Source organism: Giraffa tippelskirchi, chromosome 5 (genome assembly GCF_054371585.1).
Source record: "Giraffa tippelskirchi isolate mGirTip1 chromosome 5, T2T-mGirTip1v1.2.pri, whole genome shotgun sequence".
Lineage (NCBI taxonomy): Eukaryota > Metazoa > Chordata > Mammalia > Artiodactyla > Giraffidae > Giraffa > Giraffa tippelskirchi.
In genome coordinates this window covers 86,751,014-86,776,108 of record NC_137279.1, presented here as the reverse complement: position 1 = coordinate 86,776,108, position 25,095 = coordinate 86,751,014, and the positions used below count along the sequence as shown (strand labels likewise).

The window sequence follows — 25,095 nt, the reverse complement described above, 5'->3', positions numbered from 1 at the left end:
CCTGAATCCTCATGAGAGTTTAAAGACTACGCATAATAAGTTATGACCTTAATCTTTTAATGTATTTTATAGTAGTACTTTCATGCAATAAATTATTTCTCAAATGAGTTTTTGGTAGGGAAATTATGAGGGATTAAATTTATTTTTGTGAGAAATGAGAATGTATTTCCCGTGGGAAATTTTTCCCACATAATGTAAGACCCTCTGAAACTAGGTAACTGTGCAAGTCAGAGTCTAGAATCTATTATTAAAACTTGCTTGTAATTCTACTCCCCTCCCCTTTTTTTTTGCAATATCTTCATAATATACTCCTTGCTATATGTGAAACTACCTTCAGATCTTGCTTTAGATAGGATCAAAACATGATTATCTACTCTTTTCATTGATCCTAATCATACCTCCCCCACTCCCCCCTTCCCCATTTAATGAATGAAATCACTTTTGAAGGAGACTTTTTTATTTAGGAGTTTCTTTTCAACAATGCATTTTGGTTGCCAAGGGTGAAAACCAGAATGAACCTTTATTGTACAGACTTGACTCTTAAGTTCAGTTCAGTAACTCAGTCGTGTCCGACTCTTTGCGACCCCATGAATCGCAGCACGCCAAGCCTCCCTGTCCATCACCAACTCCCGGAATCTACCCAAACCCATGTCCATTGAGTCAGTGATGCCATCCAACCATCTCATCCTCTGTCGTCCCCTTCTCCTCCTGCCCCCAATCCTTCCCAGCATTAGGATCTTTTCCAATGAGTCAACTCTTCGCATGAGGTGGCCAAAGTATTGGAGTTTCAGCTTCAACATCAGTCCTTCCAATGAACACCCAGGACTGATCTCCTTTAGGATGGACTGGTTCGATCTCTTTGCAGTCCAAGGGACTCTCAAGAGTCTTCTCCAACACCACAGTTCAAAAGCATCAATTCTTCGGCGCTCAGCTTTCTTCACCATCCAACTCTCACATCCATACATGACCACTGGAAAAACCATAGCCTTGACTAGACGGACCTTTGTTGGCAAAGTAATGTCTCTGCTTTTAAATATGCTATCTAGGTTGGTTATAACCTTCCTTCCAAGGAGTAAGCGTCTTTTAATTTCATGGCTGCAATCACCATCAGCAGTGATTTTGGAGCCCCCCAAAATAAAGTCTGACACTGTTTCCACTGTTTCCCCATCTACTTCCCACGAAGTGATGGGACCAGATGCCATGATCTTAGTTTTCTGAACGTTGAGCTTTAAGCCAACTTTTTCACTCTCCTCTCTCACTTTCATCAAGAGGCTCTTTAGTTCTTCTTTGCTTTCTGCCATAGGGGTGGTGTCATCTGCATATCTGAGGTTATTGATATTTCTCCTGGCAATCTTGATTCCAGCTTGTGTTCCTTCCAGCCCAGTGTTTCTCATGATGTACTCTGCATATAAGTTAAATAAGCAGGGTGACAATATACAGCCTTGACGTACTCTTTTTCCTATTTGGAACCAGTCTGTTGTTCCATGTCCAGTTCTAACTGTTGCTTCCTGACCTGCATACAGGTTTCTCAAGAGACAGGTCAGATGGTCTGGCATTCCCATCTCTTTCAGAATTTTCCACAGTTTATTGTGATCCACACAGTCAAAGGCTTTGGCATAGTCAATAAAGCAGAAATGGTTTTTCTGGAACTCGCTTGCTTTTGTGATGATCCAGCGGATGTTGGCAATTTGATCTTTGGTTCCTCTGCCTTTTCTAAAACCAGCTTGAACATCTGGAAGTTCACGGTTCACATATTGCTGAAGCCTGGCTTGGAGAATTTTGAGCATTACTTTACCTAGCGTGTGAGATGAGTGCAATTGTGCAGTAGTTTGAGCATTCTGCTATAAGAACATTTCCTGTTTAATAGTAAGAATTGTTTAATATGTAAAGCAGAGATGTTTTCTTTTGTATCTTTTTTAAAAAAGAAATATTTCTCATTTTGAATTACACCACATTTGTAGTGGGTGGTTTTGTTTTTCTAAGTGAATAGTGATGTTCATTACGTTTTTTTCTGGGTGGTGTCAAAGTCTATGCAGGAAGGGCATGATGGTTTTGGGCACCTCTTGCTTTTTCATTTTCCTTATCTTTTTCACTTGAAGGAGTAAAATAGCTGTTTCTTCATGAGTGAAGTGAATTAGAGACAATCACCTTTAAAAAATTTTTATTTATAGTTATAACTATATAACTTATATCCTTATAACTGGGCCTGTATTACTAAAATATACATGAATATGTGTCTATATTAACCTATATAGATGAGAAAAATTTGTAAACTGGTTTAGTGGAAGCTTTATTTTCAAAGTAAACTTCTAAAAAATGATGCCCCCAAATAGAATAAGTTTATTCTTTTTTTGAACTTCTGAAAAGCCTGCATCTTTCAAACTGGACCTTGTAAAACAGCAAAAGATATTGCCTAATAGAAAGACTTCTGGTTGCATTTAACATTCTTCCTCAAGAGTTCTCTTTATTTCCCTTGTAAGGTATTAGATCTGATTCAGATTAAGTGCCAGTAATTCTACATCAGTTCGTATTGTTTGACAGGCATTTAATTGCATGCCAGCGTATAATCGACAGTGTAAGGGAGTCCAATTGTTTCTTGTTTTTCAACCATAGTTAATCATCTAAGGTTTAAAATATCTGTTCCATACATAATACCACCATCATCTTGCTTGTTCCTTATACTCTTAAACCCTTTGCCAGTTCAGTTCAGTCGCTCAGTCGTGTCCAACTCTTTGCGACCCCATGGTCTGCAGCACACCAGGCTTCCCTGTCCATAACCAGCTCCCACAGCTTGCTCAAACTCATGTCCATTGAGTCGGTGATGCCATCCAACCATCTCATCTTCTGTCATCCCCTTCTCCTCCTGCCTTCAGTCTTTCCCAGCATCAGAGTCTTTTCCAGTGAGTCAGTTCTTTGCATCAAGTGGCCAAAGTTTTGGAGTTTCAACTTCTTGATGCTGACCCTGTGCAAGATTGAAATAAATTGTCTCTAATACCCAAACATGTCTTTTACTAAGGAAATATGCATGTCCTTTTAAGTTCAGATTTCTGGTATTTGCGTTTTTCTCCCTGTTTTAACACTATATCAAACAAATTTGGAGCTGGTGCCTACTTCTGCAAAAAATAAGCCCTTTATGATTTCTCCTTGCATATGGTTGCAAAAGCTTTTATTGTAATGAGCCTATTTCAGGATTGGTATCAAAACATGGTAGCCAATATGAATCATTTGCTAACTGTTAGTTCTTAAAGTATCTTTTAAATTCCTTTTAAAAAGACAGCTGAATTGAAAGAGTGTGTGTTTTTTGTTTTGTTCTTAGGAAATAGTTTGAAAAACTCAGTTTACATTAAATAATTTTAGTTTTAAATTATTTTTACGATTCATGAAAGCTTCTAACTCAGATTTGATTGGAAATTCTGAAATTGGTAGATCTGGTTTTTTGAACTGAGTGACATACCTTTCTTAAGCCATAAAACTGATATAGAAGAGGCTCAAAGTTCTTAAATTTTGGAGCTTAGAATTTTTTTTTTAATTATCAAATTGTTTATAAATTCTTTGGTTATTAGAAGCAACTTTTTAAATAGTCTTTATGAGGTTTTCATATTTCTGCAGAACTCTTACGAAATAGCCTCAGCCATTAATAGATAACTGTGATCAATTTAAAATGTTTTTGCAGTTTCAAAAGGACTATCTCAATGCTCAGAAATTTGAAAAACAAACAGGGAGAAGTCACCTCTAATCCACTAGTTTAATGAAATTATTGAAGCTTATGTGTGGGTTTCATTTATTTTAAGAAATACATCTTCTTTATATTATTGCAACAAAGATTATGTATATTTCTATAGAAGATAAGCATTTATATTTAAATCAAGTTTTACTAACTAGAATTTCATTTGGCTATTATCCCCCAGATTCAGATAGCAATAGATAAACCCCCTTTAATTTTGTCTTTCAAGGATTCTTAAGGCTCTGTTACCTAGCTGTGGCAATGATATGCATCTAGGATAAGGGTTTTGACCACAGTCTGAAAAATAGAGATCAAGTAGCAAGGAAGACATGTGCCTAGATTACTGTGAGAATGTCTAGATACTTACATTAGGATTTTACTCTGATTTTGATGTAAGGTTCCATAGTGGAATTAACCGTTATATTGTTTAGTGTTTATACCATTCCCCCTCAAAAAACATTTTTATTACCTCTGTAAATATGTTCAAGAAAGCACTCATTGTCTTGTACTGATTAGATGAGTTGTTCCTTCTTACAGTGATTTGGTATGAGTAGGAGGGAATCCTACTTCCTTTGTCAACATTTAAACATTTCTGAAAGATGCTATTGTACACTGACATCAAGGCATTTTTTTAAAAATTACTGATCTTTTTGAAAAAACAAAGGACTCAGTCAGTTATAGAAACAGGTGTTGGACCACCCTTGTTCACTGCATTACAACACTGTAGTGCTAACACATAAGTATGTGCCCACCTTGAACTGAAATTATCCGTGGGAAATAAAATAGAAATGTAGAAATTTCATGACTTATCTTTTCATCAACAGTCATAGGTGTTTAATATTAGATGATTATACATTTGTATATGTTTTTCCTTTGCTTTCTTTCTTGTGAGAAGTCTTTAAGTTCCTAAAGTTAGTTAGCAGAATCTTATCAGTGAAGCTTAGTGATCCCAGTCACTCAAATTTAAACTATTTCAATACTAAACTGAACTTAATGAATTCTCTCACATGGAGAAAGTCAAGTGTTATTTTTACTTATGAAAAACTATCAGGAGCTAATGAACAGAAACTAAACCCACCTACAGAATTAAGTTCCTTTTATAACTTGGCCATTTATTTTAGCTTTGTTATTTAATCTCACTCTTAACAAAGTTTTGCAACATGACCTTGGAAATGCTGTTTGCTTCAGATAATACAGCATTTTGAAATTCTTGAATAAATATAGAGCTTCCAATTAAGGTTTTTGATGTACTTTTGCCTCCTTAATTTTACAGATGAAGACATTTAGATTCAGAGAAGTATATAACATCACACAACTTACGTGACAGAAGTCTAGAAGCCAAATCATCTTCCATTTCAGGCTAGTGCTTTATTCACTGCACCATATTGCATCTTCATTTTCAATAAATGGGATTATAGTGTGTTAAAAGGGAGTTCTAGAAACGTGCAAACCAGTAGCCACAAATTAACATATCACTACAAAGTGGTATATTGCTTTAATCTATGAAATTTAAGAGAAGTTGAAATGTTTCTAAACCAGAATAGGCTGTAGTATTTTTACTAAAAGATTATGTAAAGGTGTCTACAACAATCTCTAAATTTATATGGTAACTGTAACTTTATTTGGGTCATAGAAATGACCCTTACTAAACAAAACACAGGAGTTTCAATACCTCCATTCCACTTCTCCTTAGGAGACATTCTATTCTATCAGCCATGCCATTTGTGTTGGTAGTGGTTTAGTCGCTGAGTCGTGTCCAACTCTTGCGACCCCATGGACTGTAGCCCGCCAGGCTCCTCTGTCCACGGGATTCTCCAAGCAAGAATACTGGAGTGGGTTGCCATTTCCTTCTGCAGGGGATCTTCCTGACCCAGGAATCGAACGTGGGTCTCCTGCATTGCAGACAGATTTGTGTTGGAGGGAGTTGCTGTTACATCATTTGGAGATAGGTGGGGAGAAATAGAGTACAAGATTTTATTTATTTCACTTTTGAATATATGGGTTTAAAATATCTTACTGACCAAGTCCCCTACCCTCCCATTGCTTACCACCAAAGAACTGCCAAGTGGAGTTGTTACAGCTCTGTCCCTAATAACCTATGGAATAAAGGGGGAAAGCAGAGGAGTGGTAAGTTTTTGTTGGAGAGGAAGGCTCAAAGGACCATTTCCCAAAAGAAGTTTATCCTCTAGAGCATCACAGTGTTCCTTATAGTAGCCACTAATCTTCAAATGTAACTGGTCCTAATGGAGATGTGTTGTAAGAGTAAACTACACACCAGAGTTTGAAGACTTAAGAGCTTGAAGAAAAAAGTAAAATGGCTCAATAATTTTTACACTGATTACATACATATTGAATGATAATATTTTGAATATGTTGGGTGAAGAAAATAGATTATTCAAATTAATTTCACCCATTTCTTTTTACTTTTTTATTACTAGAAAGTTTACATGTGACTTGCATATATGGTTCGCAATATGTTGACCTTAGGCAACATGCTTAAAGCTAAGATTTCTAAGTTAAGTTAATTGGGTTGAGTCTTGAAGCTGAACCAAAACCTTCTACGGTGAGATATTATGGGGACATTACCTGAAGACACTGATTTGTCATCTTTTCATAATGTGTGGTAAAAGTGAATCAAGCCTTCTCAGAGTTCAACTTGGAGTGCCTAAAGGAGTGGATGGCCAGCATGCCACTTAAACATATCTTCTAAATATCTTATCTCTTATCCATGCTTATGGTGAGAGCCTAGAGTACTAGCCTTCTGTATTGCTAATTCAGGGTGATTCCATATGCTTTAGAAACCTAATAGATGGTAAGGTTGACATCTTATTTTGAAGAATGACTTTCCTAACAATTTTTACCTGGATGAAGGAATAATGTACCTCCGGTACCTGTGGATACCTTCAGGCAAAGTCAGGCTCATCCTCAAAGAGCAGCATTTGAACACTCAGTGAAATCCGGAAAATTCCACTGAGTTTCTGTAATACTGTTTCTTTGTATTATTTTCATGTCTACACATATAATACCTTCTCTAGGTAAGTTTCTTGAGAATAGTGAGGGACTTTTTTTTTTATTCACTCTTATCCTTTTGGTGTTTTGCATATAGTAAGTTTATAAAGCATTTTGAATTAAATTTAACTGAGCCAAAACTTGATCAAACTAAAGAAAATTGTTTTCTCATAAGACATATATTAATAGTAAGTGAGGTACTTTGTTACAGTTGAACATGTTTGTGGATGTATATCCAGGAATATGTAACAATGATAGACATCTAAAAATTTGATTCATAATTAAAGACCAATTTTAGGCTTCTAATTAAACATTTTTTAATCACATAATATAAATGTTTTAAAGTACTCTGGCAATTCTCCTTCAATATTCCCAGTGATTTCATTAAGCCTATTCACCCTACAACAGCTGCAAGTTATTCCAAACATCTGTACTGAATTCCCATGCTGTATAAGACCATTTGAAAACAACTCTCTCACCCCATTAACAGCATCAGTAATTCTCTTATTACTTTTCTAACCAAGAGTTATGGAGAAATAAGTCTAGTATATCAAAGAGTGAAAAGTTTTGTTTTTCAAAATTGATTCTCTATGATCATGAACATAATGCTTTACCCTTCCAGATTTCTGATTTTAAAAAGTTAATTAATTTGTTACATACTTAAAGGTACATAGTTTATTAAATACTCAAGAAAGAATTCTCTTAGATTTTAAGTTTTATTTGCTAATATAAAGACTTAAAATATTCTGGTTAAAATTATTTCATAAATTTTAAACAGTTTAAAAAGTATAGTGAACTCAACACATCACTGTCTTATTCCTCAGCTTCTATAATGTTAGTGAATGTTTTTCTCTGCTTCTTTCCTTCATTTTCTGCTGTGAGACAAGCACAAAATTATTGAACCCTTTACCTATGTATTTCATAGCTTACTCCAGTACTTCTTTAAGGCACCCATCTGGAACTAAAGAAATTTGACAGACTAAGTTGGTTGCTCTTCTGTAGAGGAGTAATGAAAAAGGCCATTTTATGAGATTCGTGAGCTGAGAGTTAATATTTTCAATAAACCAATAAGTTGAATATAGTCCTTTGTATTTAAATTTCAACTTATTGCATTGCATCATATTAAGTCCAGAAGACCACACAGTATAGTGGGAAGTTTAAATGTTACTTAAGAATCTAATTTCTGTTTATACTTTGAGAAAGAAGATTAAGAGTAATGGCAACAAATGAAGTCAAAATAGCTTGATTAAAGGAAGCAAATAATTGTAGTTTATTAAAAGAATATCTCCTTAATCTTAGAGTATGTGCTCATTTTTTACTTTGCAAGTACATAAATTTATGTATTACCTGAAATATGCTCATTCTGTAAAAGTTTTATGTAAAATTAATGAACTTTAGCCCCATAAGAACATTTAAAAATTAAAACTGATGTTTGAAAAATGAGAACTTTGATAATCCCCATAGGAAAGACTATAAGAAATATTGTATCAGAAAGAAATATTATTCACTACTCATTTTTTAAGCTCTTTCATTTCTACCTCAGAAATCATTTAAATTTTTTCAAAAAGGTTTAACAACAGTTCTGCCTAGAAAATAAATTTGAGACTTTTAGTATTATTTCATGGTGATACTATTCTAAATATATGTTTATAAAGAGGCAGTAACTAGATTTACTCTGAAATTATTTATGAAATTTTTAGCTACACTGTCAGATTAATGGCTAACTTATTTTATTTTTTAAATTTAATTTTTATTTTATTTTGGAGTATAGTTGATTTACAATGTTGTATTAGTTTCAGGTGTATAGCAAAGTGATTCAGTTATATGTAAATTCTTTTTCAGATTCTTTTCCCATATAGGTTATTGAAGAATATTGAGCAAAGTTCCCTGTCGCATACAATAGACTGGTCCTTGTTGATTATCTGTTTTATATGTAATAGTGTGTATGTGTTAATTTCAAACTGATCTCTTCTCAGTAATTTCAAGTTCAGTTCAGTTCAGTCGCTCAGTTGTGTCCGACTCTTTGTGACCCCATGAATTGCAGCACGCCAGGCCTCTCTGTCCATCACCAACTCCCGGAGTCTACCCAAACCCATGTCCATTGAGTCGGTGATGCCATCCAACCATCTCATCATCTGTCGTCCCCTTCTCCTCCTGCCCCCAATCCTACCCAGCATTAGGGTCTTTTCCAATGAGTCAACTCTTCTCATGAGGTGGCCAAAGTATTGGAGTTTCAGCTTCAACATCAGTCCTTCCAATGAACACCCAGGATTGATCTCCTTTAGGATGGATTGATTGGATCTCCTTGCAGTCCAAGGGACTCTCAAGAGTCTTCTCCAACACCACAGTTCAAAAGCATCAATTCTGTGGCGCTCAGTTTTCTTCACTGTCCAACTCTCACATCCATACATGACCACTGGAAAAACCATAGCCTTGACTAGACAGACCTTTGTCGACAAAGTAATGTCTCTGCTTTTTAATATGCTGTCTAGGTTGGCCACAGCCTTCCTTCCAAGGAGTAAGCGTCTTTTAATTTCATGGCTGCAATCACCATCAGCAGTAATTTCAAGAAGCAGTATTATTTCATTAAACAATCAAATTGTCCCTGTCCATTGGTTAACCTATCCTGAGGATTTACTAAGCTATTATTTTGTTCAAGTGTATGTGAAACTCTTTCTGTACATGTTCTTGAGCTCACAATAAGTATTAATGCATTTATTACCTTACATATAGAAATACTTTTGCTGTATAACCCTGGTAACATTGTTATGATGTTTTGGGATAAAATTACTAGTAGATAGACCACTATGTCAATCACCTGTACATTATTCTGTCCTGTTAACCAATGGAGATCCTTAACTGTCATAAAATAATTTTCTTATTTGTCATACATATGAAATATTTGAGTGTAATTACATGAAGTAATTTTTAAAGTCAGTCTTGAATGACCAAGCATATTCTTCAGTCCCAACATTCCCCCTTACCCCCACTCCTAGTATACCCTCACCCCCAGTATATTTTAGGCAAGCTTTAATTTGGATTTCTACTCATTGTTTTGGCAGTCCTAATGTGTGTAGCAGACAGCAGCTTTTTTTAGATTTGAACTTGCTCTTGAATCACGTATGAGTAAATGAATGAATAGATAAATAAATAGCTAAAGTAGATACTCACCTGAAGTTTGGTAGTTTCAAACCACTGTATTGTAATTTTATTTTTTAAATTTTGATTTTATTTTCTAGAAAAGTTTTATATTCAGGGAGTTGTCATCCAGTTATACTTTGATCATTCTTTGACTGCCCACAATAGAGTCATACATTTATTTCCTCTTTGTGAACAAAGAAAATCATTTAACAATTCTCAGTTTTCTTCATGAACAAGGTATATCATGGGAGCTTTGAAATAGTAGATTCAAAGATTTATAGGACTGTTTTCACTACTCATAACTTAAAACATCTAAGAATAATTCCTAATATATAAGATTACCTATACTTATTTTGACATTAATGTTTTAATATGTGACTGTGTTAGAATTGTTCATGCAAATGCACTTTAGAATCCTATTAATAATATTGAAATAATTATGTTGAAATTATTTTCGCTTACTTTTACTTACAGTCATCCCTGCTTCTTATGTTCATATAATTATGTATCATTCATATAGGTTTGAGGCTATAAAGATTATCTCAGATGACAATTTTTCCCCAGTGTATTTATCATCCTGATATTATATGATTTAGAGTTATGTTAAAGGTAATGTATGCTTCCTGAACATACACCAAAGACAGATCAGAAGTACACAAAAGAGAGATTGTAAGTTTTACGTTATAGACAAATATGATTTGTTCAATAATTATGTTTGTTAAGTTGCTGATGAATATTGATTTCCTTTTATTTAGGGACATCCCAGAAACCTGTCTAGGTATGAGCAGAATTGAGCACTCTTAGCAATTTGATAAACGGCCTTTCATGAACGAGTTGTATTTTCTAGTTTGGAGGTCTCAATGTCATTTTTCTTAATGATTTTAAAAACTTTTATTTTGATTTATTCAGTATACCAAACAAACAAACAATTGTTTGGTATACTGGAATAAAATTGTTATTGACAGAGCTTGGTCTAAATCCCAGCTGGCCTCAATTTTTTTGAATGAGGGCATAGGCTATAAGGTCTCTTAGGTCTCTTCCTGCCTTATGGCTCTGTGCTTTTGCCTAATGAAATTTCTGTCATATTTTGGTTGGCTTTTTGCGTGTAATAGCAGACCTTTAAGAATATCTCCCACATGAGACTTGAGACATGAGATTTGTGGAGTCAGGAAGGGGATGATCATAAAGTCTTCAAAGACAAAGAAAGTATGAGCTGAGTCATGTAAATAGAAAGGTATTCCCAGCACAGAATAATAAAGATCAAGAGCAATACAAACACAGGGACCCTCACTGCCAAGTTAAGTATACATGAAAGAATGTGGGATTCCCAGATGGTGCTAGTGGTAAAGAACCTGCCTTCCAATACAGGAGACATAAGATATGTGAGTTCTATATCTGGTTTGCAAAGATCCTCTGGTAGAGGGCATGGCAACCCACTCCAGTATTCCTGCCTGGAGAATCCCATAGACAGAGGAACCTGGCAGGCTATAATCCATAGGGTCACAAAGTCAGACACTTCTGAAACAACTTAGCACACATCACCTTCTCAGTTAAGTATGTATTCTATATATATCCATTTGAATGTTCCATGTATAGCAAGAGTTGGGAAATAGAAAGGGAAATTTTAGATTGCTTTGGATTTTTTTTAACATTTTAGAAAGCAGCAGTTTGGTATCTTTGCTTAATAACAGCATGTTGAAACAAAGAAAGGGGTTGAATTAGTCGACTGAGTAACTTTTCCCTCCTTTATTATTTAGTATTCACTTCTGAGACACTTGCCTTGGTTTTTTGTTTTTGTTTTTTTTTAAATAGTACCTATTGTTTTCCTAATTGTTAAATTTTTATTTTCATTTTTGGTTTATGGCTCCTATTTATAATTAGCCTGATACTTCAGTCAGCCATTTCAGATTGTCATTCTACTCATCTTTTGAGTTCTGTATTAGCTGATGATTTTTCATGATCTTCTTTGAATGTCAGAGCTCACAACCATTTGATTGGTCTAAAGAGCATATCTATTGTCATACTTCCTAATAAAAATGTTTACTTGTTGTAAGAGTAAAGATTCAAAACTCAGAGAAAAAAACCTCCCTCCCCCACCCAAAAAATCCCCTTCTATTAGAATGAGAAACATTATCTTTGTATGGTATCTTGCCTAAGGTCTCCCATCTATTCAGTCTAATTATGAGGTAGCTCAGTTGGTAAAGAATCCACCTGCAATGCAGGAGATCCTGGTTCCATTCCTGAGTTGGGAAGATCCCCTGGAGAAGGGATAGGCTATCCACTCCAGTATTCTTGGGCTTCCCTGGTGGCTCAGATGGTAAAGAATCCATCTGCAATGTGGGAAACCTGGGTTCAATCCCTGGATTGGGAAGATCTCCTGGAGAAGGGAACAGCTACCCACTCTAGTATTCTGGTCTGGAGAAGTCTATGGACTGTGTAGTCCATGGGGACACAAAGAGTCAGACATGACTGAGCACCTTTCACTTTTATGAGGTACACTCTTGTGTGTGACCTGATATTCCAGGGCTGGGCTCAGCACATCTTACTTCCTCTAGTGCTTCACCATATTAGCACTTGTGTAGACCTCACATTAGAGACCGAACTACAGCTTAGATTCTTATTACATTGTTTTGAGTGTTTCTATAGGCAAGTGTTGGGCAGTATCTTAAAATAATAGCTTCTGTTTCTTAGAGGCGTCTGTTTAATAGCTGAACTCTGATGAGGAACGTAAGTGATTTTCAATTAAATGTGGTCTCCTCCAGTTGTATTCCTCATTTTACTGTTTCTGATGAAGAACATATTTTCTATTTGGGTGCTCTAAACTTTCTCTTTTCTCTGTTCTATGCATGTGTGTTTTCCTTTGTTTTGTTTTTGTCATCTTTACAGCTAAGGAAGTTTGTAAAGAAACATTATAACATCTCTAGACAGATAAGTCTTCTTTAAATGAGTATACTTCTTGTTCTGTTGACTTGAGTCCCTTTAACAATAATAGAAAAGATTGACTCATTCACTTACTTTTTTAAGTTTCAGTTAGTTTCTATTATTTGCCCAATTTATTCTAATGCTGTGGATACAAAAATTCCAAACATTTTTAGCTCTTTGAAGTCATCTTTGTAGTGACGAGCCCTAATTCCTGTTATTCCTAATAATGTCATTGTTGTTATTAGTTGCCAAGTGATGTCTGATTCTGCAACCCCATGGACTGCAGCATGCCAGCCTTCACTGTCCATCACCATCTCCCAGCATTTGCTCAAACACATGTCCATTTTATTGATGATGCCATCCAACCGTCTCATCCTCATACATCCTAATAGTATATCTTGTCATATTATGAATATAAATCAGTAATAATATTTGTTTTGATGGTATTTAAGATGTACTAGGAAAAAAATGCATTTAATTGTTGGCAAGAGATTAATATTAAAAAAAGATATTCTGAGGATATTGTTGTTCAGTAGCTCAGTTATGTCTGACTATTTGAGACCTCTTGGACTACAGTACACCATGCTTCCCTATCCTTCACCATCTCCCAGAACTTGCTTAAACTCATATCCATTGAGTTGGTGATACCATCCAACTGTCTCATCCTTTGTCCTCCCCTTGTCCTCCTGCATCTTTCCCAGTGTCAGAGTCTTTTCCAGCAAGATGGCTTTTTGCATCAAGTGGCCAAAATATCAGAGCTTCACCTTCAGCATTAGTCCTTCCAATGAATATTTAGGACTGATTTCCTTTAGAATTGACTGGTTTGATCTCCTTGCAGTCCAAGGGACTCTCAAGAGTCTTCTCCAACACCACAGTTCAAAACCATCAATTTTTTTTGCACTCCATCTTCTTTATGGTCCAACTCTCACATCTATATATGACTACTGGAAAAACCATAGCTTTGACTACATGGACCTTTGTTGGCAAAGTATTGTTTCTGCTTTTTAATATGCTGTCTAGGTTTGTCATACCTTTTCTTCCAAGGAGCAAGCGTCTTTTAGTTTCATGGCTGCAGTCACCAGCTGAGGTGATTTTGGAGCCCCAGAAAATAAAGTCTTTCACTATTTCCATTGTTTCCCCATCTATCTGCCATGAAGTGATAGGACCAGAAGCCATGATCTTAGTTTTTTGAGTGTTGAGTTTTAAGCCAGCTTTTTCACTCTCCTCTTTCACCTTCATCAAGAGGCTCTTTAGTTCCTGTTTACTTTCTTCCATAAGGGTGGTGTCATCTGCATATCTGAGGTTATTGATATTTCTCCCGGCAATCTTGATTCCAGCTTGAGCTTCATCATGCCTGACATTTTGTATGATGTACTCTGTATATAAGTTAAATAAGCAGGGTAAGTAGAAGTATATGAGAGGAGCTAATGTGGACTTAAGCTTGGGAATGAAAAGGGAGCATATTTTGTGCTGAAGGTAAGAAAAATGAAGGAGTCCAAGATGATTTTAGATTTCTATTTGGATAGCTAAATAGAAATTGATGCATTAATGAAAGTAGAAAACCCAGGAGAAGATAAATTGTAGTTTAAGAATAGTGTTATAGGTATTCCAGTGGAGATATTTAGTGAAAAATTGTAAATATGGGTCTTCAGTTAATGTTCTGGAGGTTTGAGTCAGACATATACTTCAAGTCATGGGACTAGATGAGAATGCCAAGCAATAAAATGGTTTGAAAAAAGATTCACCACTAAGAAACACCAGTTGTTAATGTGAAATGTGGTGGAAGAGAAGGTAACAACAATAACATTGGAGGGAAGGGAGAACTAAGAGAATTTGAGGAGGGAAAGTTGCATGTCAAATGCTGCAGAGAGAGATCTAGCGTGAGGACTGGATAAAATCAAGTGGCTTTGACAATTAGAATGTAATATTTTTGCGGACAGTTTCAGTAGGATGGTAGTGACAGAGTTAGTTTTCACTACTTTAGGCATCAAATGGTAGATGAGGAAGCCTATTGATTTATGACTCTATTGTAGTTTATCTATCTAAAATAATGCCATTATTAATTTAGTTAATGTTTTTGAAAAATGTTAGGTCAAACATTAACTGGCAATGTCAAATATATCAGAAATGGAATTACAACTCTCTCCTAGTAATGTTTCTTGATTGTAAACAACAGAAACCTACTGTAACTTAAATCAGAAACTGCTGACATTAAGCAGAAAAGGAATTTATTGGAAGTCTATTTGGTAGTTCACAGATACCATGGAAGGCTGGAGAATTCAGCTTAGAATGTGGTGGGAACCAAAGGAAGCCACACAGCAAAGAACACAGCCATTGTCTTAGCTCAAGAAGTTGGGTTAGCGAGGAAACCAGAATTGAAAGAGACACGTGTACACCAATGTTCATTGCAGCACTGTTTGTAATAGCTAGGACATGGAAGCAACCTAGATGTCCATCAGCAGACGAATGGATAAGAAAGCTGTGGTACATATACACAATGGAATATTACTCAGCCATTAAAAAGAATGCATTTGAATCAGTTCTAATGAGGTGGATGAAACTGGAGCCTATTATACAGAGTGAAGTAAGCCAGAAAGAAAAACACCAATACAGTATACTAACACATATATATGGAATTGAGAAAGATGGTAACGATAACCCTGTATGCGAGACAGCAAAAGAGACACAGATGTAAAGAACAGTCTTTTGGACTCTGTGGGAGAGGGCGAGGGTGGGATGATTTGGGAGAATGGCATTGAAACATGTATATTATCATATGTGAAATGAATCGCCAGTCCAGGTTCAATGCATGATACAGGGTGCTCGAAGCTGGTGCACTGGGATGACCCAGAGGGATAGGATGGGGAGGGAGGTGGGAGCGGGGTTCTGGATGGGGAACATATGTACACCCATGGCTGATTCATGTCAATGTATGGGCAAAAACCACTACAATATTGTAAAGTAATTAGCCTCCAATTAAAATAAATTAAAAAAAGAAAAAAAAAAAAAGAAGTTGGGTTAGGACAACCCACCACTGGACACCCCACAGATTGCTAGCACTGCTGTCAGTGGCAGACTCTTCACTGCTATGAATAATCTGTATGTCTCTGAGTCTTATTTCACTAATGCCTGAGTCTTTCAAATTTAAAAGGAGTATCTGATTGCCCAAGCTTATGTCACATGTCCATGCCCTAGTTGCCAAAGAGCTGGGAGAGAGGCTTCATCTCCTTGCTTCAGGCTTCTGTAGTTGAAGATATTTTCTGCACAAAAACCCACTCCGTGGTAATACCAACAAATAGAAAAGCTTTTGGGATGCAGGATAGCCATAACCACCAGCTAGTACTATAAAAATTAAGTGCCAAGTCTTAAAGATTTAGAGAAACTAATTTGAACTTCACATGATTAAAATGAAAAATACTTATTAAGTTTAGGAAGGTAATCTATGGCTTGCCTTACCAATGTTAAATATCAGGAGTATTAAATTAAAAATGTGACTTTAATCTCTCCTGCTTTGTACCTTACAGTATAGGCCCTTCAGTGTCCTCTCTCTCCAGATATCTGGGCCCCTATAACCTACACTGGGATTCATTATGGCATCCTGGGCAAACTAAATGGAGGCAACACTATTGAACCTAGTAGTAGGAGCACATGTCTAGGAATGAGGTTAGTCTCAGCTAGACCTGAATGGATATGAGAAGTAGCTATAACCGTTTGGAGGGGGAGGGAGAAAAATACCACTTTGCAGAAGAGAAAATTGGGTTGAGGCTGGGGTGGGAGAAAGTGCTTTGGGCCACAGTGAAAGGTGAGTGGCTGGGCCAGGCCAGGGATTGGCTGGGGTAAGAGAATAACAGTGGAGGGAAGCAGAGAAAGGCACATGTTGTACAGATAGTAGCTGCCCAAATCCTTCAAATGACTAGGCCTGTGAGAAACTTTTTTTTTTAGTACTAGGATTTAACTTGATTTTTAAAGGTGTTTCCTTGCCAGAAGACCATTATGAAGTCTGCCCACAGAAGAAAAGACCCTTTATCTATGTAAGTCAAATAAAACTAGACATTTTTTTCTTACCCTTTTAAAAGACTAATTTTGGCATAGTGACACATCCAAAAGAAATGCAAATCCAAAACTTCAAAAACTTGATAAGTAATGTAGCCTTTTAATGGAGTCTCTTGAAAAAAATGGACAGGGAATATTAATAGACAGGAAAACATCCTTTTGCCTCCAACCACCGCTCCCTGCCCCCAACACACAGTCACTGCTTTAGTCTCTCTTCTGTCACACAAAGCCCACAGCTCAGGCTAGCCCTCTTTACTCAATTCTTTTCTACCCTTCCAACTTCCAGACTTCTCCCCCCTCTGCTAAACTAATACTTTTTAAAAGATGTAAGCCAATGTAGCTTCTTGCAACTCTCCTCTCCACCTATAACCTCACCCCTCCCACACACACTATCAACAGTGCTAAAAAAAGAAAAAAAAATCCTTAGGAGAACCACAGAGATAAGAGTAGAAGCTCTGAATACTTAAACTTCTGTTATTTTAAATTAAAAGAAGTGAAATATCCAGAGTGTATTCCTTCCTTGGTTGAATATATAGAGAATATCTATGACAGTTGACACCAGTGTTTGTGAAAAAGAATAATGAGAGATCTCAATAGAAAGACCAAAATCAGTGGGGACCAAATCATAAAAGAGCTTTCACTTCTAGGCTCAGGAATTTAGATCAATTGTAAGTGCCTGTCACCCTCAGTTTCTTTTATTCTGCTGTGGAAAGTGGTTCTCCACTATGAGGTAGAACGGAATAAACCTAGACAGCAGTGTCACTGCCCACTTTGTAGTTTGCCTTGTCAAGTCCAGTCTTTCCTAAAATGTACTTTATGGATATTTTACAGCCCGTCATAGTTCTTTGTTTGAAACCAAGATCAAAATTGCTTTGGAAAGAAAAGGATCAAGATCTGTAGTGAAGAATGGGGAAATATCCAGAGACCGAGAATCATTCCAGGAGAGATACCTTTAGAAACATAAATTAAGTAGGACTCCTCTTCTTCCACCGCAGAAGGTTGTAGAGTCATAGATATGAAGGAATCAGCTAGAATCATATCCCCCCATGTTCCTGTCCCCTGTTTACACACATAGGGCATTTGAGACTACTCTTGTACAAGTGAAAGTGAAAGTCACTCCGTCGAGTCCAACTCTTTGCAACCCCATGGACTATAGAGTCCATGAATTCTCCAGGCCAGAATACTGGACTGGATAGCCTTTCCCTTCTCCAGGGGATCTTCCCAACTGTGGGTCGAATCCAGGTCTCTTGCATTGCGGGTGGATTCTTTACCAGTTGAGCCACAAGGGAAGCCCAAGAATACTGGAGTGGGTAGCCTATCCCTTCCCTGGTGGATCTTCCTGACCCAGGAATCGAACCAGGGTCTCCTGCATTGCAGGCAGATTCTTTACCAACTGAGCTATCAGGGAAGCCCCAAACTGGGGAATGTGGGCATCGATCCCGCTACCTCTCACAGGCTAAGCCATCACTCTACCATTTGAGCTAATCCCCCACTCCACTCTTGTACAAGTTTACTTCATTTCTAGAGCCTCTGCCTAGAACTTTAAAAAAAATTTTTGGTCTCAACCCAACATTTTCCCCAATTTTCCGACAAAAAAATAAAGTAATTCTCTTAGATACCGATATTTAACTTTTTGCTTGAAATGTTTCCTAATTAATCTCTTTTTTCAGAAAACTTGATTCAATTTTCTATAGACACAGACCCATCCTCTGTCCCATCCCCATGCTTTGCTTTGGTAGCATATCTGTAGTTTGCACCACCCTTATGGCAGAAAGCGAAGAAGAACTAAAGAGCCTCTTGATGAAAGTGAAAGAGGAGAGTGAAAAAGTTGGCTTAAAGCTCAACATTCAGAAAACTAAGATCATGGCATCTGGTCCCATCACTTCATGGCAAATAGATGGGGAAACAGTGGAAACTGTGTCACACTTTATTTTTTTGGGCTCCAAAATCACTGCAGATGGTGATTACAGCCATGAAATTAAAAGACGCTTACTCCTTGGAAGGAAGGTTATGACCAACCTAGACAACATATTTAAAAGCAGAGACATTACTTTGCCAACAAAGGTCCGTCTAGTCAAGGCTATGGTTTTTCCAGTCATCATGTATGGATGTGAGAGTTGGATGGTGAAGAAAGCTGAGCACCGCAGAATTGATGCTTTTGAGTTGTGGTATTGGAGAAGACTATTGAGAGTCCCTTGGACTGCAAGAAGATCCAGTCAGTCCATCCTAAAGGAGATCAGCCCTGGGTGTTCATTGGAAGGACTGATGTTGAAGCTGAAACTCCAATACTTTGGCCACCTCATGCGAAGAGTTGACTCATTGGAAAAGACCCTAATGCTGGGTAGGATTGGGGGCAGGAGGAGAAGGGGACGACAGAGGATGAGATGGTTGGATGGCATCACCAACTCAATGGACATGGGTTTGGGTAAACTCCGGGAGTTGGTGATGGACAGGGAGGCCTGGTGTGCTGCGATTCATGGGGTTGCAAAGAGTCGGACACGACTGAGCAGCTAAACTGAATGGAACTGGAGTTTGCAATTTAGTTCTCAGGAAATTCACTTCCTGCCAGTAGTCCTGAACAAAGTCAATATTTAAAATAAAACATCTTGTAAACATTATGTCTGACAAACTCTCATATGGTTAAACTCTATACGTTTAGTGTTTGATCTTTCTCCTTAATAAGACATTTTTCTGATTGCTACACTCTCAGCACACAACAAATGATGATGGATAACAAGTTTCAGGAATCCTAATGTAGTTTCCTAAATCACACATGGTCCATCTTTGAAAAAGCTGTGTATTATAGCTGACAAAGTTTTGAAGTTTGATGAGCTCAGATTATTGAATGAAGAAATAGGAAGTATAAGGTCAGAGACTTCCTAGCACTCTATCTATTCAAGGCACGTAACCAACATTTTGTCTAAGAGCTTTCTTTAGGGAAAACAATCCCACCCTGGTTTAGCTTTCCCTGAAGCTCTCATCAAGAGAGAATGATTGGGAGGCTGCTATCTTATTCTTGGGAAAGTTTACAAGGAACCATTTTGACTGTGAAACTCAAAATTAATTCTGAGTGTGAAAAAGAGAGGCATATGTAACTGTGTTGTTGTTGTTCAGTTGCTAAGTCGTGTCTGACTCTTCACGACCCCATGAACTGTAGCACGCTAGGCTTCCCTGTCCTTCACTATATCCCAGAGTTTACGCAAATTCTTGTCCATTGAGTCAGTGATGCCATCCGACTATTTCTTCCTCTGTTGTCCCCTTCTCCTTTTGCCCTCAGTCTTTCCTAGCATCAGGGTCTTTTCCAATGAATTGGCTGTTCGCATTAGGTAGTCTAAGTATTGGAGCTTCAGCTTCAGCAACAGTCCTTCCAATGAATATTCAGGGTTGATTTCCTTAGGATTGACTGGTTTGATTTTCTTACTGTCCTAGGAACTCTAAAGACTCTTCACCAAACTATGAGGTTGACCCTTATGAAATTACTGAGATTTGACTCACCATAAAAATGACAGTTTTGTATGGTTCAATCATGCCCTTTTTGTGTGGATAAAAGAGTTCAGCGTAGAGCCTATTATACAGAGTGAAGTTAAGTCAGAAAGGAAAAATAAATATCATATATTAATGCACATATATGGAATTTAGAAAAATGGTACTGATGAACCTATTTGCAGGGCAAGTGGAGATGCAGATGTAGAGAACAGACTTACGGACATGAGCGGGGGATAAGGAAGGTAAGGGTGGGAAGAATGGAGAGGGTAGCATGGAAACATACACACTAACATATGTAAACCAGATAGCCAGTGGGAATATGTTGTATGGCTCAGGGAAGTTAACCCGGGGCTCTGTGACTACCTAGAAGGGTGGGATGGGATGGGAGGTGGGAGAGAGGCTCACGAGGGAGGGGACGTATGTATACCTATGGCTGATCCATGTTGATGTTTGGCAGAAACCAACACAATATTGTAATTATCCTTCAATTAAAAAATTAAGGGAAAAAAAAAAAAGGAGTTCAGCTTCAGCTGGGGAGTTTTGGGGGCTTCCTGTAGAGTTTGATATGAGAACCATTGCTTATGGCGATACTTGAGTTTGTATTTATTAGTATTTCAAACTAACTTTTTCTTTGGTGACCTTGCCTGCACTATCAGATTTGAATTTACTGTCAAAATTTTCCTCTTGTCAAACTAAACCTTGGCTCACTTTTGAGCCATCTGTTGTGCTCTAATAGTTTTATTTTTCCTCTGGCTGACATGTGTGCTAATGGTGCAAATGCAAACTTTACATTTCCTTTTATTGGTCTGTAGTTTTATTGCATACATTAGTGGCACAAATACTGCATTCATATTAGCTATTTCTGTTAACTGTTTCTAGTTTGGGGATGAGTAATGTATTTTACTTGTGTTTTTACTATGATGGGAAGTTCTACATCATAGACATTTTAATAGACTTTTAAATGATTACACTCTACTTAATTTTACTACCTCTAATTTATTTTTTTTTTTTTGCAATTCTTATTTTCAGGCTATGTCAGTATGTGTGTCTGTGTAGTTTAATGATTTCAAATTTCCTAATTGACTTTGCTTTATAATTGCTTTAAATGAAAGGACAGATTTGGTTCCTGATCAACAATTAATGTAACTACTAGAAATTAACGTTAATTCAGAATGTTGTGAATTGATAAATAACTAGGAAAAACTGACTTTAATTACTACTTTGGCCTTCAGTTTGGCAGTTTGAAAGATACTTGGTAAGGTAAACGAGGCAGTGATACAGGAAACAAAAGGTAGGAACATATTGATAGATTAGAGATAATTTAATACAAAGCTTTTTTTCAAATGTGGATAGATGCTCTTTTTATTTTTGGTCTGTTTTTAACAGTTTTCTGGGTTGGAAAACCAACCCCCATCTCCGTAATACAGTTTACATGGTTCAAATTTAAAATATCAAGAGGTCATTGTTATTAATATGGACCTGATTTGTAAGACTTTTTGACATGTTGATCTAAGTGAAAGCTGTTTAGTGTCACAAATACTGCCTGTTGCAGACTGAGTTTCCCTCATCCCTAAGGGGCATCGTTAGTTATTAAATACATTCCTTTCTGGGCTTCCCTGGTGACTCCGTGGTAAAGAATATGCCTACCAGTGCAGGAGACACTTGTTCAATCCCTGGCCTGGGAGAATCCCACATGCCATAGAGAAAATAAGCCCGTGCATTACATCTATGAAGTCTGTGCTCTAGAACCGGGGAACTGCAGCTACTGAAGCCCACTCAGCCTAGAGTCTGTGCCCTGCAGCAAGAGAAGCTACTGCAATGAGAAGCCTGAGCACACTGCAACTAGAGAAAAGCCTGCATGGCAACAAAGACTCAGCACAGCCAAATAAATAAATTTTAATTACATTCCTTTCTATCAAAAATAAAAGACTACAGCCTTGAGTCAGTTTCCCAACACGGGGAAAGCTGTTCTACCTAGTACAACAGAGACTAGGGGTAATCTGTTAATTAACAAAATTGGTTAAAGCAAGGGATCATTTTTTTTTTTTAAGATATATATATGTGTGTGTGTGTGTGTTTTACTTTATTCAATTAATTATATAAATGTGCATTCATTTGTCAAGCTTTGAGGTAGGGCCGGTTCTTTTTGAGTGCACATCTACTAAAGTTCCATGTTGTCTTTCTTGCAATAAACTCTACTCACTGTGTGCATGCTAAGTCACTTCAGTCATGTCTGACTCTTTTGACCCTATGGGCTGTAGCCCTCCAGTCTCCTCTGTCCATGGGATTCTCCAGGCAAGAATACTGGAGTGGGTTGCCATTTCCTCCTCCAGGGGATCTTCCTAACCCAGAGATAGAACCCACATCTCTTGTATCTCCTACATTGGCAGGCAGGTTCTTTACGACTAGCGCCACCTGGGAAGCCCAGAGTTGATAGTACAGTTTGTAGTATACCAGCTTTGATTCCTTGCATGTCTAACCTATAGGTCTCTCTGTGAACAAGCACTTTATAGGTTTTCCTCCCAGTTTGCAAACCTTTAATAATTAGAGGTAGGAAAGGTTAACTGTAATAGTTTTTATGCGTTCAAGATGTGATTCTTCTTTTTCACAAATAATAATGTGATTTTTGGTTTTCTGCTGCAAAAGTAACTACTTTGTTTGAAATTTAATGAAGAGAGAAAGTAGGAGGCATTATGTACTGAAAATCATGTTTAAAAATGTTTGATACGACATCCAGATCCTAACAGGAAACTCAAATTTAAGTCTGAGCCTGACCTTAACCCATGACCAGTGGAATCAAAGTATGTTTATTTTTACAGTAGCCTTAATTTGGGGCTTGTAAGTTTGTTGGTTTGTTTTCTCATTCAATTTGGGGGATCCTGAAGCAGTATTTTAATTATAGGAGTTTAGCTATTTATAATTTTTATGGCATGAAGATCAGCAAATTTTGTTTTGTCTTGGCTATCATATGTTATCTTACTTTCAGAAACGTGTGATCTTTGTGTCTAACAATGTACTTAAAAAAAAAAAACTTTCCCATGCTGCAATGCTGGAATTCTAACAGAACAATCACATTCATCTTTTCCCCTCTGTTTTTTTGTTTTTTTAAAAATAAACATGTTCTCATGGAGATGTTGCCTTGAATAAGACAAAGCACAAGCAGTTACTGGAAAGGTTTTCTATACAGTTCCGTTCATGTACATTAATTTCAGTTTGTTTTTCACAGTCTAGATTTTTTTCTTAGCTTTGCTGATACTTACATTTCATAATCACATTGAATTAAGTTGCATTGAATTTTTTATCACTCTCAGCTATGTCAGATCCTACTTTTTGATGAGTCCTTCCATAGAGCAAGTTTGCTGAATGAATGATGAAACAAAGGAACAAGAAAAGAAAGCAAGGAGTTAGACTGCGGGTCAGCTTTATCTCAGTTTAACCATGCTCCCTTTAAAAAGAAACACTACTGTATACTTTTTCTCTTTTTCCTTTTTGCTGTGACAGTTCCTAAGTTTTTGCTAGGAAAAAAAGTGTCTGAGTTATTGAAAACAGTAGTTAATATCAAAGTCAAAGTCATTTTTAACCAGCTTTTCCATACCTACAAAAGACATATATATATACCTTTTCCAAAACAGTCATTCTTCCCTGTTTTTGAAGCCAAAGTCCTCTTGGTTCATTCTTACTTCAACTTCATTATTTGTGTGGTTGGAAACTAGAAACCTCAGATGCCCTGGGTCACTTACAGGTGATCAAAAGTTGGCAATACTACATTTGTGTGTATGTACTCAGTCATGTCTGATTCTTTGCAACCCTGTGAACTGTAACTGGCCAGGTTCCTCAGTTCATGTTATTTTCCAGGCAAGAAATGCTGGAATGGCTTGCCATTTCCTTTTCCAGAGGATCTTCCTGACCCAGGGATCCCATGTCTCTTGTGTCTCCTGCATTGGCAGGCAAATTCTTTCACTTGTGTCACTTGGAAGGCCCCAATATTACATTTAGAATTATATAATTGTGCTAGGCATCCATTTATAATTTTTTTTTTTGCCCTTCCACTAGGCTGTAAGCTTTCTAAGGGGAAGAATTATGCATCTTATTTAGCATCTTTCTGTTGCTTACCAAAAGAAAAGCCTAACACTGGCTGCTTCAAAGGGAGAAGAGAAGGCTAAGCAGGCAAGGCTCTAGGCCTTGGTCTTGCTTCAATCAGAACCTCTCTTTCATATATCAGTTTTGGGGATGAGTATTGTTCTTGGGAGGAGGGGAACATTACTCTTCTTTAAAAAAGAAATTTGAAGATGACTCTATTAGATAACTTCAGTACCTTGTGACATTATCTAGTCCAGCCTCCTCATTTTATAGGACTGGAAACAGACCAGATTATACAGCTATTCAGTGGCAGAGCTAAAATTAAAGGCCCCCTGTTCTGACTGCAGGATATATGTTGTCAGAACCAGCAGTTTCCTATAGTACCTGGCAGCGACAGTCTTTCCCTGGTGGCTCAGACGGTAAAGAATCTGCCCTCAATATGGGAGACCTGGATTTGATCACTGGGTCAGGAAGATCCCCTAGAGAAGGGAATGGCAACCCACTCCCGTATTCTTGCCTGGGGAATTCCGTGGACAGAGGAACCAGGCAGAGTCAGACATAACTGAGCATCACAGGCTGGTCTGGGCTAATGATAGTCACTCAGTAATTCATGTGTATTGCATTATGAATGAATGAATCATAAAATGATTAGTAGTTAATTATCCCAAAGTCAGGTTCAA

General features: G+C 37.1%; 1 protein-coding gene and 1 long non-coding RNA gene across 4 annotated transcripts in view; one reads left to right on the top strand and one right to left on the bottom strand.

Moving 5' to 3' along the window:
• The window catches only part of ATF6 (activating transcription factor 6), a 248,846-nt gene that overhangs the window by 156,326 nt on the left and 67,425 nt on the right, over window positions 1-25,095 (top strand). The gene's annotated exons all lie outside the window — the stretch shown is intronic.
• Window positions 5,823-23,366, bottom strand: LOC145506604 (uncharacterized). Its single transcript, XR_014054066.1, has 2 exons — window positions 20,753-23,366; window positions 5,823-6,310 (listed from the first exon to the last, which is right to left on the bottom strand). It is a non-coding gene; the product is annotated as an uncharacterized LOC145506604 (long non-coding RNA).